This window comes from Plectropomus leopardus, chromosome 9, assembly GCF_026936395.1.
Source record: "Plectropomus leopardus strain MGB_pleo_1.0 chromosome 9, ASM2693639v1, whole genome shotgun sequence".
NCBI classification, from domain to species: Eukaryota; Metazoa; Chordata; class Actinopteri; order Perciformes; family Serranidae; genus Plectropomus; species Plectropomus leopardus.
Window position 1 is genome coordinate 12,243,022 of NC_142184.1, and position 13,537 is coordinate 12,256,558.

General features: G+C 38.0%; 1 long non-coding RNA gene across 1 annotated transcript in view; it reads left to right on the plus strand.

The window, feature by feature from the left end:
* The first annotated feature begins 1,723 nt into the window (after positions 1 to 1,723).
* The window catches only part of LOC148188694 (uncharacterized), a 117,666-nt gene continuing 105,852 nt past the window's right edge, over positions 1,724 to 13,537 (plus strand). Inside the window, exons 1-2 of the long non-coding RNA XR_015777334.1 lie at positions 1,724 to 1,922; positions 3,242 to 3,391. This is a non-coding gene — a long non-coding RNA (uncharacterized LOC148188694). The remainder of the gene's footprint in view (positions 1,923 to 3,241; positions 3,392 to 13,537) is intronic.

Below are 13,537 nucleotides of genomic sequence, written 5' to 3' on the forward strand. Positions count from 1 at the left end.
GATAAAATCATCTATGTAATCACTGGTACACAGTGTTCTCATCATAAATTGGAAACTAAAAGAGGAGAGAGTATCTATAGGAGGAGTAAGTAACTGAGTACAATTACTCAGAGGCAACATTTTAGAGGCAAATATTGTACTTTTTATTCAGCAATATGTTGGCTATTTGTAAGCCATAGTTAGGCCTACTAATAAACGCAGTATAGATAGTGGCGTGTCTAGACTTTTTTTTACTGGGGTGGCCCAAGTAAGACACTGAGTTGTACAGGAAGTACAGGAAGTACATGAAGTACGAGCACTGATGCACGCACACGCATTGGCATAGCTTTATTTTACCGTTTTTGTCTCCACTACCCATAACTACTTTAATTACTAACACTGTGACATCTAACAGTCCCGTCTGTATTTTTGTTTAAAATATCTGTTTATGTCTTTTAATTTTGATTTCTTTCTTTTTTTCCCCATGAGATTATCTGTGAAACATAGATTTTGTAAACTTCTTTGCCATGCTAAACATGGTTGACAACTTACCCCTTGGGGTATTTTTATTTTTTCAAACAATATTTTCTATACATTGGTTTAAGAAATTCTATTTTCATGCCTGTTTTAGTTGTATATCAACTTTGAAAACCCCAATAAAAGGACTTGAAAAAAAGAAAAGTAAATAAACCTATCAATCACAACACAACAGAGTGAAACCACAGAAATATAAAGTAAAGCTCCCATACTTTGTTCAAGAAACTGTTCCTCCTCCTCCTCTGGTCAGATAGTTCAAACTGACTGGGCAGACAGCCAGTCGTGATGGGGTGGTACCTGAGGTGAGAGAATAAATAAAGTCCACACACTAGTGCATGCCACCACGAAAATGTATTTGATTACCTCCACATGTGACGTTTCAGGCATTAGCCCTTCCTCAGACACCACAGGCCACCCTCTAGACACAACCCTGGGGATAAGGAAAAAATCTACCTTAATTAAAAATAATTACTGGTTTAATACACCACCCAGCCAGCAGGCTATGTGGCCCAAATCAAATTCTTCACAAAAAAATTATATTTGTTAGGGCAGTTCATTCACAGCTCACCACACACAACTACACATAAGAGCACATCTACAAATATCCACATGAAAAATAAAAAAAAATCTCAAAATTAAATACTAAATAATAAATACTAAAAAGATTACTCACATCTAAAAAAAAAAATCCAATAATAAATACTGTGCAGTGTGTAAAATTTGAGTTTGCAAAAGTGCAGTAGTTAACTTAGCTTTGTGCAGCTTGCTGTACTGCATACAGCGGAGGCGGAGTCAACCTGCAGGATGTATTGGACGATATATTGGCCCAGATATTCCCTAAGTGTGAAAAATTATATTATCGTAATTCTGAGAACATTTTATGCCTCTGATATGATGAAAATACAAAGATAGCCTACACCCTTTTAAAGAGCAATATAATTTTATTTAAGAGTATTTATACATTTGAATTGGAATATGAAAAAATAAACACATTTTGAAAACGTAATTAACTTGCAAGACTGTGTATATACAATTATATGTTAATATTTTAATTAATATATATTATATTAATTTATTGGAGTAGCCCAAAATGACTCCGTCTGAGACTTAATAGAAAATTTGGCCAACAAAAACAAAACAAGTGATGCCTCTTCCCAAATAGACAAGCTCGGGGGAGGCTCCGGAAGCACTGCGGTTACCTCCATGACTGATCAGGTGTGCTGCGGTCGGCGCGCGGGGCTGGACGGCCTGGAGCCGGCCGGTTTACCTGAGGATTTACATAGTGAGTTAAGCTGTTGGTGGATAAAACTTAAAACGACGGACTTTCGGCTCGTTGACAGAGGTTGACAAGCTAACAACTACCAGGACTGTGCTCTTCCACACCGAAAGTGAAGCTGTACGAACCGGTAACGTTAGCCGTGTCGTCTTTGAAATGTTGTGTTTTCTTCAGACGGTACCAGGTGGATAAAGGGAAAAGGGGGAATCGCCGAGCTAAAGTTTTAGAGTGGTCAGCAAACTGCTGTCAATTCTGGCATTGTGTAAAATGTTTGTGACATTTAAAAAACATACATATAACGTTAAACACAAAGGGCGATACTGAGGTCAGCAAAAGTATGGTAGGCATGGCCCTATATTGTAGATACCTCGATAACGTAATTATCATGAAGTTGTGAATATAAAACAAACCCAATGGAAACACTTCAGTTGCAACAAAACTCCCAGTTATTGCAAAAAAGTTTTACTCTTGCATGACAATGCGAAAAAACAGCTTAAAACCAGTTTATGCTGCTAGCTGGTTTGAGATAAGATAACCCATTATTAGTTGTACAATGGGGAAATTTGCAGTTTTAGTTGGTTGTAGCTGGTTCTAGCTGGTGGAAGATGTCTTATATTGTTCTGACCCAGTTCTTGCTGGTCTTTGATGGTCTGATATGCTGGTGTTACCAGCCTATCAAGCAAATTTATCTTTGTGTGTAACACATGACAGAAGACTTTGATTTGGTTTCAGTAGCACAGGAACTTCAATGGATAAACCAGCGAGAGTGACCATCACAAGCTAGTATGACCAGCTAAACCATTAAAAAATATGCAAAACATACCTGAAGCAGATTAAAAAAGCTGGTGAACCAGCTTAACCATCTTAAGCTGGTCAAGCTGTTTTTTTTCCCAGCAGGGGAGGTGGCATTTCAGGTGATTCGAAGACGCCATATTTAGCAAAACTGCAATGGAAACACTTTTTTTTCCTGCTTTTATAGGGCACATGATGCTATGGCTATGCAGCAGGTGCCATAAGAGGTGTTATTACATCATATAACTCTTCAATAGTTGTTACTCAGTTATTTACTCCTCCTGTGGCGGTTTTAAATCCACAATTCCTCTTTGAAATTTTGGCTTATCACCTAGAAATCCCTTATACGTGGCCGCTCCCACATATAAGGGGCTTGCCTTTCCATTATTGCTGGCATAAATGCCTACCTCGCCTTCGATTGGAAATAATGATGACTAGCGCAGTGGCTGCAATAGAAGTAAACCTGCTAATGTTTTGAACATCCATGGCCATGCTACTTGGATTGCAAGAGGAGAAGATGCAAAACATCACTCAATGGAGACATGCAGTCATCTGGCAATTTTATCGACATTTCTAAAATATCTCTTTGTTGTGCAAAACTGTAATGGAAACCAATCTAATGAAGGTATGTGTTTTCTCTGCTGTTTTTGAATACAGAGCTCAGCGTGTGTGAAAACTCAGAGGACCAGAGAGACTGAGTGGACTGGTTAAATTCTACTTTGAGGATGAATAACCGAAAAGTTTGAGCTGGAGCAGATTGAGGAGGATTTTGCAGAACAGGAGACTGAAGGGACGCCATTCAGGCAGGTGAGTAAAACAACATGTGATGATTGTGTCATCAAACTGTTCAGAGGAGAACCAAACGTTCTCATGCGAGGTAGCATTATATAAAATCCGTGCAGCCCTTTCTTTGTTGAAGGCTAATGTTGCATTCGTGTGATATCGGAAGGTCATAGTTTTTCGAGTTAGGAAAGTGTTCTTCTGACTATGTTGTGTTCATGTGCTTTGAGGTCGTAAAGTGGGAACAACATGGAAGCTACAAAGAGGATCGGTTACATAATCAATGGCTTTGTCCTATTTTGCTCCCAGTACAACTTCAAGGACTCTGCATTTATAAATACTATGGAATACAAGGCATACAATAAGGGGTAGTTGGACATTTAGATGATTTAACTCCCTCATCAATGTTATCAATGTTAGTGTACTTGCCTGGCATGCTTTATAGTTAAAAGTTTGTTTGCTCGCTGCAGCTAATAGATGCATATACTAAAATTTGGTTTTACCCTAAACTGTTGACACTGTTTCCATACTTTCTGCCATTTCTGCTGCCCTGAAACGTCATGCAATCGTTGCAACTTGGCAGCTCGGGTGTCATCAGAAGTTCCGAATTTCCCACTGGTATTTGCGACTTTGTAGTGCCGTTCATTTGCTTGTAACTCATAAATACGGTAAATGTGATATGCTCAGAAGGCAGCAAAATAGAGTGCCCCGGGGATGACGTTTCTTTGTAGGACTTTATGCAAAACTTCGCCTTGGTTTTTCCCTCAAAAAGCCTATAGGATTTTCCAAAGGATTTTCAGTTATAGCAGAAAATAAGCTCTGTGGCTAACAAACATGAGAAACATTTTTTTCAGCAAGATAATCTCTTCACAAATGGACAAAACTGTTCTGATTTTTAAAGCCTAGATGCAATCACCAAAAGTAAAAAGGCCAATGTTAGGCTATGAACGAACTACACCAAGGTTGCTTATCAGCCGTGTTCAGCGTGATGGCAACCTGTAGTCTCATTTAGTCACTTGTTAGAAACTGGCTTTTTAAAGACACATAAAAGCTTTAAAATGTATGAGTGGTGTGTATACTGGTGTTTGTTATGTAAGATAAGATAAACCTTTATTAAACCTAATGGAGAATTTGGTTGTCGCAGCACCTCACAGTACCAACAGTTAAAACAGATAAGAGCAATTTAAATATCCATGTATGCTAAAAACTATACAAAAGAAATACAAACAACACAATAACAAGCACTGCAATCAATTAATAGATGGATAAATACAGAACAAATAATTATAAGAATAAATAAACAAAACGTTAAAGTCTCCTAAGCTTGTGTTAACCACAGACCTTATTTCAGGCACCAAACCAAAAACCCACTGACTTCAAGACAAGGGAACCGGAGATGCTGAAATACGCGCTTATTTCTGGATTTTAGGACGCGCTCCTGTGTTTTTTTTCTTGCTTTGATATGTGATTTTGTGGCAGCATTCACTGTGAGTTGACATTGTTTATACATCTCTGTGCTGTCTGCTTTGCATTGGTGATGTTTTATTCTGCTGTTGATTCTGGAGGAAGTGTCAGATTGTTTAATTTGTGTCATAAACCACGCTGATTTGGCTTAATATTGAATGTTGCACCCATCGTGGTGTCCACAGCTCTTTTTATTCATAGTTGCTCATTGCTTTTTAACTTTCTGAGTTTGGATTCTATTTTTTAATTCTAGTGCAGCTGCACTGATGAAGACGGTTGTATATAGTTAATAATCAGTTGTGTGCAAAGTTTGCAAAATGCCACCTACAGTATATAAAAGAAAAATATGGTTGGTTTGGACATTATGACTGGTGTGATGTTTATACTCACAATGTTAATTCGTCTTATTTTGTAGCATGAATGCATTTAGGTCTATCATATAACATCATCATCATAAACATTTTTTCTTTGCTCTGCCTTCCTTTCCCCATTTCCCTTTTGAAAATATAACCACTCAGAGTACATTTTAACTGACCTATTCTTCATTTTTATCTATCTACATGATGTATCCAATTACTCTTTACATTTTTGGTCAATGCTACTTTTAAAGGATCATATTAGGGGTCAACAGATGTTGGTTTTTAAGGGCTGATACAGATACAGATTAATAGTGCTTAATAAGGCCGATAACCGATATTTGGAACTGATGTGCACTTGCGATAAAAATGGAAATATTTCTGTTGAAAATTAGAATTTAGAATAAAACAAACTCCAACACAAAACTTTGTTTAAATGCTTCAAGCAAATGTTCAATCAAAACTGAAACTTCATATATATATAACTTCATATATAGCAAGTTCCCTGTAACTTTCTTTTTTTTTCTTTTTATTAAGTTCAATGAAAATTTTATTAAAAATGAATGAATAAATATAGCTCCCTTAGGTTTTGCAAGGTAAAAATTCCTCCCATGCTGATACTTTTTTGCACATATTGCAGACTGCCTTCCCTGGTGTTGGTTGAGTGTAATACGCACACTTTTTCTTTGATTAATTTTCTCGGCACTCATTAAAATAAAACGCTGATACAGATAATCGGCAAAATGCCAAATATCGGACCGATAATTGGCCAAGCCGATAAGCTGTCAACCCCTAGATCATACACTGCTCCTGCTGTGGATATCCGCTGGTTATCTGATCAGTTGAATCCTCATGTGTACCACCCCGTAACACACATGCACATATAATCAACAGAACCTCTAACAATCGATCAGAGCCGCTGATGCTCCCCGTCTCAGTGCCTCATGTTAGTCTCTGAGCAATTAGCCTGCTTGCATCCCAGTGAGCGCACAGCAGTTTGTGGCTAATCTCCCTCCCCTTTCACTTTCCCTCTTTCCTTTATTGATTCTTTTATCTTCCATTGGACATTTTTCTTTTTCCTTGTAGTTTGACTGGCTGACACATATAACTGGAGGTGTGACAGGGTTACAGCTCTTACACTAATACCCTTTATTTGCCTGTAATGGGCTGTTGTTGGGAAGTCTGTAATGGATGTATGCGTCTGAGGCTGTCAAGTCTTTGTGCGTGTGTTGGTGTGTGTGTGTGTGTGTGTGTGTGTGTGTGTGTGTGAGTGTGCAAGGGGTTTGTGTAGGTGTGTGTCACAAAGATGTTTCTTTTACTGCGCTGTCGTAAAAAATAGACATTCATCGCCCCAGAGAGAGACATTTCTGTTTCACAGGCAAAAAGGTTTCTGGACCCTTTAGAGATTACAGCTGTATAGCCAGTATATATATATATATATATATATATATGTATATAGTGTGTGTCTGTGACAGTGTGAGCTTCCATCACTCTGAACGTTTTCAAATTCTATTTATTTAATATAGGATGTACACCATGGAAATAGAAACCCCTGGATGGTGTTATACAATCCAACACAACAGTCATATAAATACCTAATGTTAAAGTTTATAGCGTTCACAAAGTGTCAGAGAGCTGCTGATTCAACTTGAGCTTCAAGTTTCTGGTGTATTTGTTGGATTACATCATTTTGACAGGTGCTTTCTAGTGTTTATACTCCTCCACATAAGAAAATGGGGTGAACAAAATCCCCACAAGCATTTGCTTACCGAAGTAATAATGACTGTTGTCCATCTGAAGTTAAAGAGGAAGTTAGAACAGAATATTTTTTTGTCCACTGGAGTGGAAATCTATCTTCGGCCCACCAGACGCAGAAGACATTTTGACTTGTTGACATAATGTTGTCATATCTAACGAACAGCAAAAACATAGTGAAATTGCTACCGGCCAGGAATCAGTGGTGTCATTTGGCCTGTGCAACCTGAATGTTTTATGAACAGCCCCGACTCTTTTTGCAGATTAACTGAGAGTAAACTCATTAGCGGCTCCGCGGCTCCCTCTCCCATTGTGTGCATGCAGGAATCTGTGTCATCAGCTAATTTTTTTATAAACCTGTTGTAATATAATCCTACATGATGATTACGGCTTGACAAAAAACAATATAAACATGAATGTACAATAGTCAACATAACACCTTGTCAAAGTAAATGCAAGTCTGTGTTTTGTGCATGTGGGGGGGGGGGGTCAGATCATAGCTAATGTCAGCGTCTATCTATGGTTCAAAACTCATCAGTTACTTTTTTGAGTTGAGAATATATTTCTAGTAGCTGGAGGGACTCTATAGTGCTCCTCAGAGCTCACAAGCTCAATCTGGCTGAAGAGAGGATGGAAGCTATCTGCCAAAATGCTCCTCACTTTGCTCTCTGTAAAGACTTGACTCAAGGGCTTTTCTGGTTTGCCAGCTATTTTGCTTGCCATTGATACAATCCGTGAGATTTCATTCTTAGAGCTACAGTTTAGTTGACTGTACCAGGCCGGAGGATGAAAAAGTAGGTGATAGGTTAAGTTATAGGTGATATTATCACAGAACTACAAAGCCTGTCAACAAATGAGGTCAGGGTGGATGTTATGGGTTAACAAAATGGCCAATTTTGTCTCGGAGGACAGCCGATCGTTTCCTACTTCCTTACCAATGGTCAATGTTGGTGCCTTTGACCACAGTCGTTCCATAACTTCAACTACTTGGGATGTAACAATATGTTGATCTGGATATCGATTCTGTGATCAACAAGCCAATAGTATTGATGCAAAGTGAAAACACTAATAGATATTGTCACCATTATTGTGAAATTCCAATGGCACCTCTGTGTCACCATTTCCATCCAAGCACACCTCCAACCTAAACAGTGCTAGCGACCTAGCTCCAGGCAGATAATGAAAAAAAGAAACTGAAAATACTTAATGATAACATCTCATATAAGTTTCGGGTTCCTTAATCAAATCCAAACTGTACTGTGGCTGACTTTGTGATATCTGCAAATATGGTATTGATGTCCAATATAATATTGTATCTCAATGAAACTTGTGATTTACACCTCCACATCATGTTGTCTCTTTAACCCTTAATTAAGCATTTATATTTACCCAGACCGTGGTTTACTTTTAACCCTTACCAAGCCATTTTTGTGTCTAAACCTAACCAAGCCTGAACCATAGCATTGTCACATAACACGTTTGGAAAGCAAAGAAAATAAGAAAACGTTTCTACGTGTTGTTCTAGGGGACTGTCTCAAAGGATATGTTTGTCGTTTATTTGGAGGACTTGTATTGATTAGAGCTGAAACAATTAGCTATTTAGATGTTTCAGTTGGTGTTGTCGAACATTTTAGGCTTCCAGCTTCATAAATGTGAGAATTTGCAGCTTTTTTCAGTTTTATATCATTGTAATTTTAATATTTTTGGGTCTTGGACTGTTGGTCGGACAAAATGAGACATTCAAAGATGGAATTTATGAAATAAACTAAGGCTCTAGCCATGGAGTCAACATGGGGGGGACCCAGATCTCTCTTGGGGTCCCTCACCCCCCACAGGACAAAAAAATAAATTAATATTAATAATTTCTCCGTTATTTTTTTATCATAAGCACGTACAGCTATACAGTATACTAACCAAATATGCAATAAATAAAAGCTACTACTGCCTAAATACATTACACCTTCAGTGCAACATAAATGACTGACTATAACAGTTCTCCATTTTTTAATACATTTGAAGAAATAAAATAGGTACAAAGTACAGTGTGTGATATTAATTGTATCTACCCACAGATATTATGAAACAGCTTTAGCTCGGTTTGGCTACACCCTGTGGACAAAACACACGCAGAGCAACAGTACACTGAAATATTGGAAGTAGTTGTAATAACAATAGCACATTGTTTAGTTTATTTATGATCACAGTTTGTAATAATTATTTTGGTGCTTAGCAGCCTGTCATAGCATAGTAAATTATTTTTAGTTTAGTTTTTTTTATTAGTATATTGAGCACATCTGAAGATTAGATGGGGATGTGTCCCCCCAGTGTATATTATAATTACTGCCTTGGACCAAAGAATTAATCTATTAATTGAAAAAATAACTGCAAACATAAAATTGCCAGAACTATTTTGAGGATGAGTTTAGTGAGTGCGGGTCATGATACTGTACTTTACTGTAAGCCATAGTGTTTTCTGTGTGTTTGTGCTGTGAAGCCACAGAGAAATCTGTTTAGTGAAACCCTCGAGGCTGCTTTTTAATTATCTAAATCAGGCTCAGCCTCAACCCAGCAGGAATCTTTCGTCAAAATATAACTTAATGAATTGGAAAGAACTGGATATGGACTCCATTTAGTTTAAAAACTTAGCACAAAGTAATCAATGCTTCTCTATTTATTTTTTTCAACTGGCAGCCAAAAGACTAATGACACAGTCGCCATCCAGCAGTTGAGTAAACACGACCGAGGCTCCCTGCTGGCTGCTGCATGCGGTGACCTGGGAATGAAGGAGCTCGGTCGTGCTGACTCGGTGAATCTGAACACCACAGAGGCTGGCTTGTCACAGTGCCAACCATTCGATTTGTTTAGAGACACAATATGGCCATCTTGGCTGTGAGCTGCAAAAGACGCCAGGGGAGACGGTACTTGCCAGCCAACTTTCTCTTGTCGCTCTTTCTCTCTTATTTTTCACTGTGAGGCCACACTCGGCAGGAAGCGTTTGAAGAAAGAAATGTGCTTTCATGGATGATTCAAAGCCGTGATCAAACATGCAATGTTCTCTGAAATAATTCAACATTTTGACACTTTCATTGTCTCCTGCTTGATTTATGGCTTTCAGCCTCACAATATATTCATGTTGCTGTGTTTTAACAGCTAAAATAAAGCTGTTTTCGATACATTTTATTTTTACTTTCCAATGCAAAATATCTTAATGAGCAAGCTTCTAACAAATAAACCTGTTTGAGTTATTTCTGCTATGACAAATACAAGCCATTATGTTTTTTACATAATGACTGCATTAATCGCTCTGATAACGGTGCTATCATGAGCCTGATCTGCCATCCTTCTCTTCACCGCAACAATAGCAGCTAATAGCAACTGCCAGAAGAATACAACGTTCATATTAATGTTGAAGTGATAATTGAGCTCCATCATAACTTTCAGTTTCTGAGAGCTGTACTGCGCACAACTACAAAGATAAAAGATAGAAATATTTAGCTGCTCATGATTAGTCAGTGCTGGTTCAGGGGCAGACTGCAGAGTGGGTTTGTATTCAAAGATAAGGCCACTGCTGCTACAGGTCCAACACAGTAGGGGTGTAAGAAATAATCGCTGTAGTTGAGTGTCACCCAACTCGTCAAATACCATGTCTTGGTTCGTGACCCTCAGTGCCAGGTACCCTTTAGACGACCACCCTCAAGACTTTCCGTTGGGAGATCACTTTTCTTGTCTCATGTGAAACCAAAAGTAAACCGTAATAACATATTGTGCCAGTATTTTTAGTATGCTATGGTAGTGAATATGTCATGTGATGTTACTTGAATGTCACAAGTAACAATTGTCCGTTAAACTAATGTTAACTACTAAACTACAAAACTATTGAATGAAGTGCAGTTACAATCAAGTTCTATAAAGTGGCTACTGTCATATAACAAAGTTTAATACACTACTGTTATATTAACATTTAATAAAATAAAAAGGAAGTTAAAGTACTTCATAATGAATTTTTTTAAAAAGTATTGTTATAATTAAATAAATAAGCGTGGGACCCATGGTGCTTTTATTTTGAAGGAGTTGGCTCGTCTCAGACCAGAAGAGTCGGTGTGTTTTGCTGTGGACTTGAAGCTTCCAGTCAACAGTTGGATGTCAGCGTTGGCAGACAGTTAAACAGATATTGCGGTGCCTTTAACTGTGAGGATTCATTCACCCTGAGCGAGCAACAAATTAACAGCTCTTTCTTTCAAATATTCCTACTTCCATACTTGCAGGTCGCACTGGTGCTCCGTGGTTGCAAAATGTGACTAACTAGTCACGATGGAAGTTATGCAAATACAAGCACAAAGGTGGAGTAGAGTTAGACTGTTACTACAGGCTGTTTAACGTGATGACTTATTCGCTGTAAGCTGGAAACAAACAAACAGCTCTCCAGATACATTAACAGTATTTGCAAATCACAGAAGTGCTCCATGGTTGAAATCTAAATAGTCACGGTCTGGAGCTCTGCAAAAGCTCTGCTTTTTGTGTATGTCGGTGAGAGGTGGAGAGCCATGGTAGAAATTGAGAGAACAGAAATGCCAGTGGCTTATAAAAACAATGTGACAATTGATACTCAATGTTCGCTATTTTGTCATTTTATAAATCGCACATAGAGCTGTCTTGGTGCTAGAACGCACTGCTGTGGCAACATTATGGCCTCTGGTCTTTAACCAAGTCGCTCCAAAAAGTGGGCAAGTGTATTTTGACCGTGAAACTCTCAGCAGTGTTGAGTATGTTAACACCACATGCCATTCTGACACTGCTGATGGTGGAAACATAACTAACAGTGGTAACATGGTCAACAATGCTAAAGCGGTTTAACAGCCCAAAACTCTTCTCAAGTGCCGACATCCATAGTCAATGTGTAAAAAAAGAAGCCCTGACTGACTCCAGTGTTTTAGCCACTACATTAATGGCTTTGCAATATTTTGTCTATTGTTGATATTTTTTTATAATATTTTAGAGTGCCTGGATTGTCCTCCTGTTTATCCTGTCATTTTATGATGCTTTGAGCACCACATAAAGAAATTCCACATATTGGAGTGGTGACAGAAGTGTCATGATTATGATTTAGGTAAATTGACCCTTTAAATTCTTCTTTGCGGTTTCCACAGGAGTACTTATTGTTTTGGAGTGTCTGTTGATGTTTGCAGTGGCTATTGTGTGTTTTTGCTTTAATGTGTACTTTAGTATCAGCAACATTTCTCATGTTTTGTCGATCAGGCTTCCTTGTAAAAGAGAGCTTGCTCTCAGTGGTGTTCCCTGATTACATAGGTTAAGGTTAAATAAATAAAACTTTAGTGCATCTTTATAATGACACACTGAATAAGAAAAGTATGACATCGGATTGAATTGACTTCTGTGTATGTTTGTATGAATGCTGCTGTGCTTTTCAGACATAATGAGAACTGATTACAGATTATTATTTAGAGCAGCCCATGGTTCCTGTGGCTCGCTATTGGTAGAGCTTGTTTTCATCAAAAGATTGGATGAATCCATTTAGGTTGGAAGGGAAGCCTTTGTATCCATGTGGAAAAGTGCAATAACAATATCAGTTGGATGACATATCATTTCAGCCACCAAGGCAGTGCAAAAAGGGTTTTTTTTAATGCGATGTAAATTCATGCCATTGGTGAAACAAGGCTTTTCTCCACATTCCTGTTACTTCTACATGGATGTCATTATTTGTGGAAAGTAACTACATTTAATCTCGTACTGAACTTAAGTGCAACGTTCAAGTCCTTATACTTGAATATTTCCATTTTCTGCTACCACCAAACTGTATAAGTGTACAATGTTTCATGTTGTTATGAAAACAGTAGTTTTCATATATCACCTGGACTGTATGGATAAGTACCCCACACAGCCCTACTTAAAAAAATCTGAACGGTTCCTCAAGTATGTTTTGTTCTTAATCCTCCTGTACTCTATTTTGTACTGTTTCTGTTAAGGGATCATTTTTTTACAGTGTTACTTCGAGTTTACCTGTACATCCTTACATAGCCAGACTCTGCAATATGTTTTTCTATCAAACAAATAAACCTTTTGGAGAAAAATAATGTGATTTCCTTCCAAAGAAAATCACGTTCACTGCCAGGCAGAGATAGTTTGAGTGTGTTGATGTGTGTGAAAATGTGTTGAATGGCAAAACATGAAAAGAGAAAACACAATGTGTTTCTAAAACATCAAATACAAATCTCAGAAAAGGAAGGGAGTGTTTCTTGTTTGTTTGAATCCTTTGTTGAGGCTGAATGAAAATTAATTGATTTTGTGATTGACTGCTCTGTTTCTGCTAAAACACTACAAGAGGTTGTGGAGTATTTGCATGGCTGTTACCTAATCAACTGGGCATAGTCATAGTTCGGTTCGGAAGTGTTTTCTTTTTTTGTCATTTCAGTCCTTTCTTTCATCTTTCATGTTCTTGCCACCTAGTCAAATTTCATCTGATGAAACTTAAAGCAAGGGCTGTGGTTTTCCACTTGGGAGGCCGACTGTGCAATGGGGAATGGGGAGGGGAGTGAAGAAAGAAATCTACCAAAACTGGAGAGAAGAAACATAAACTGAA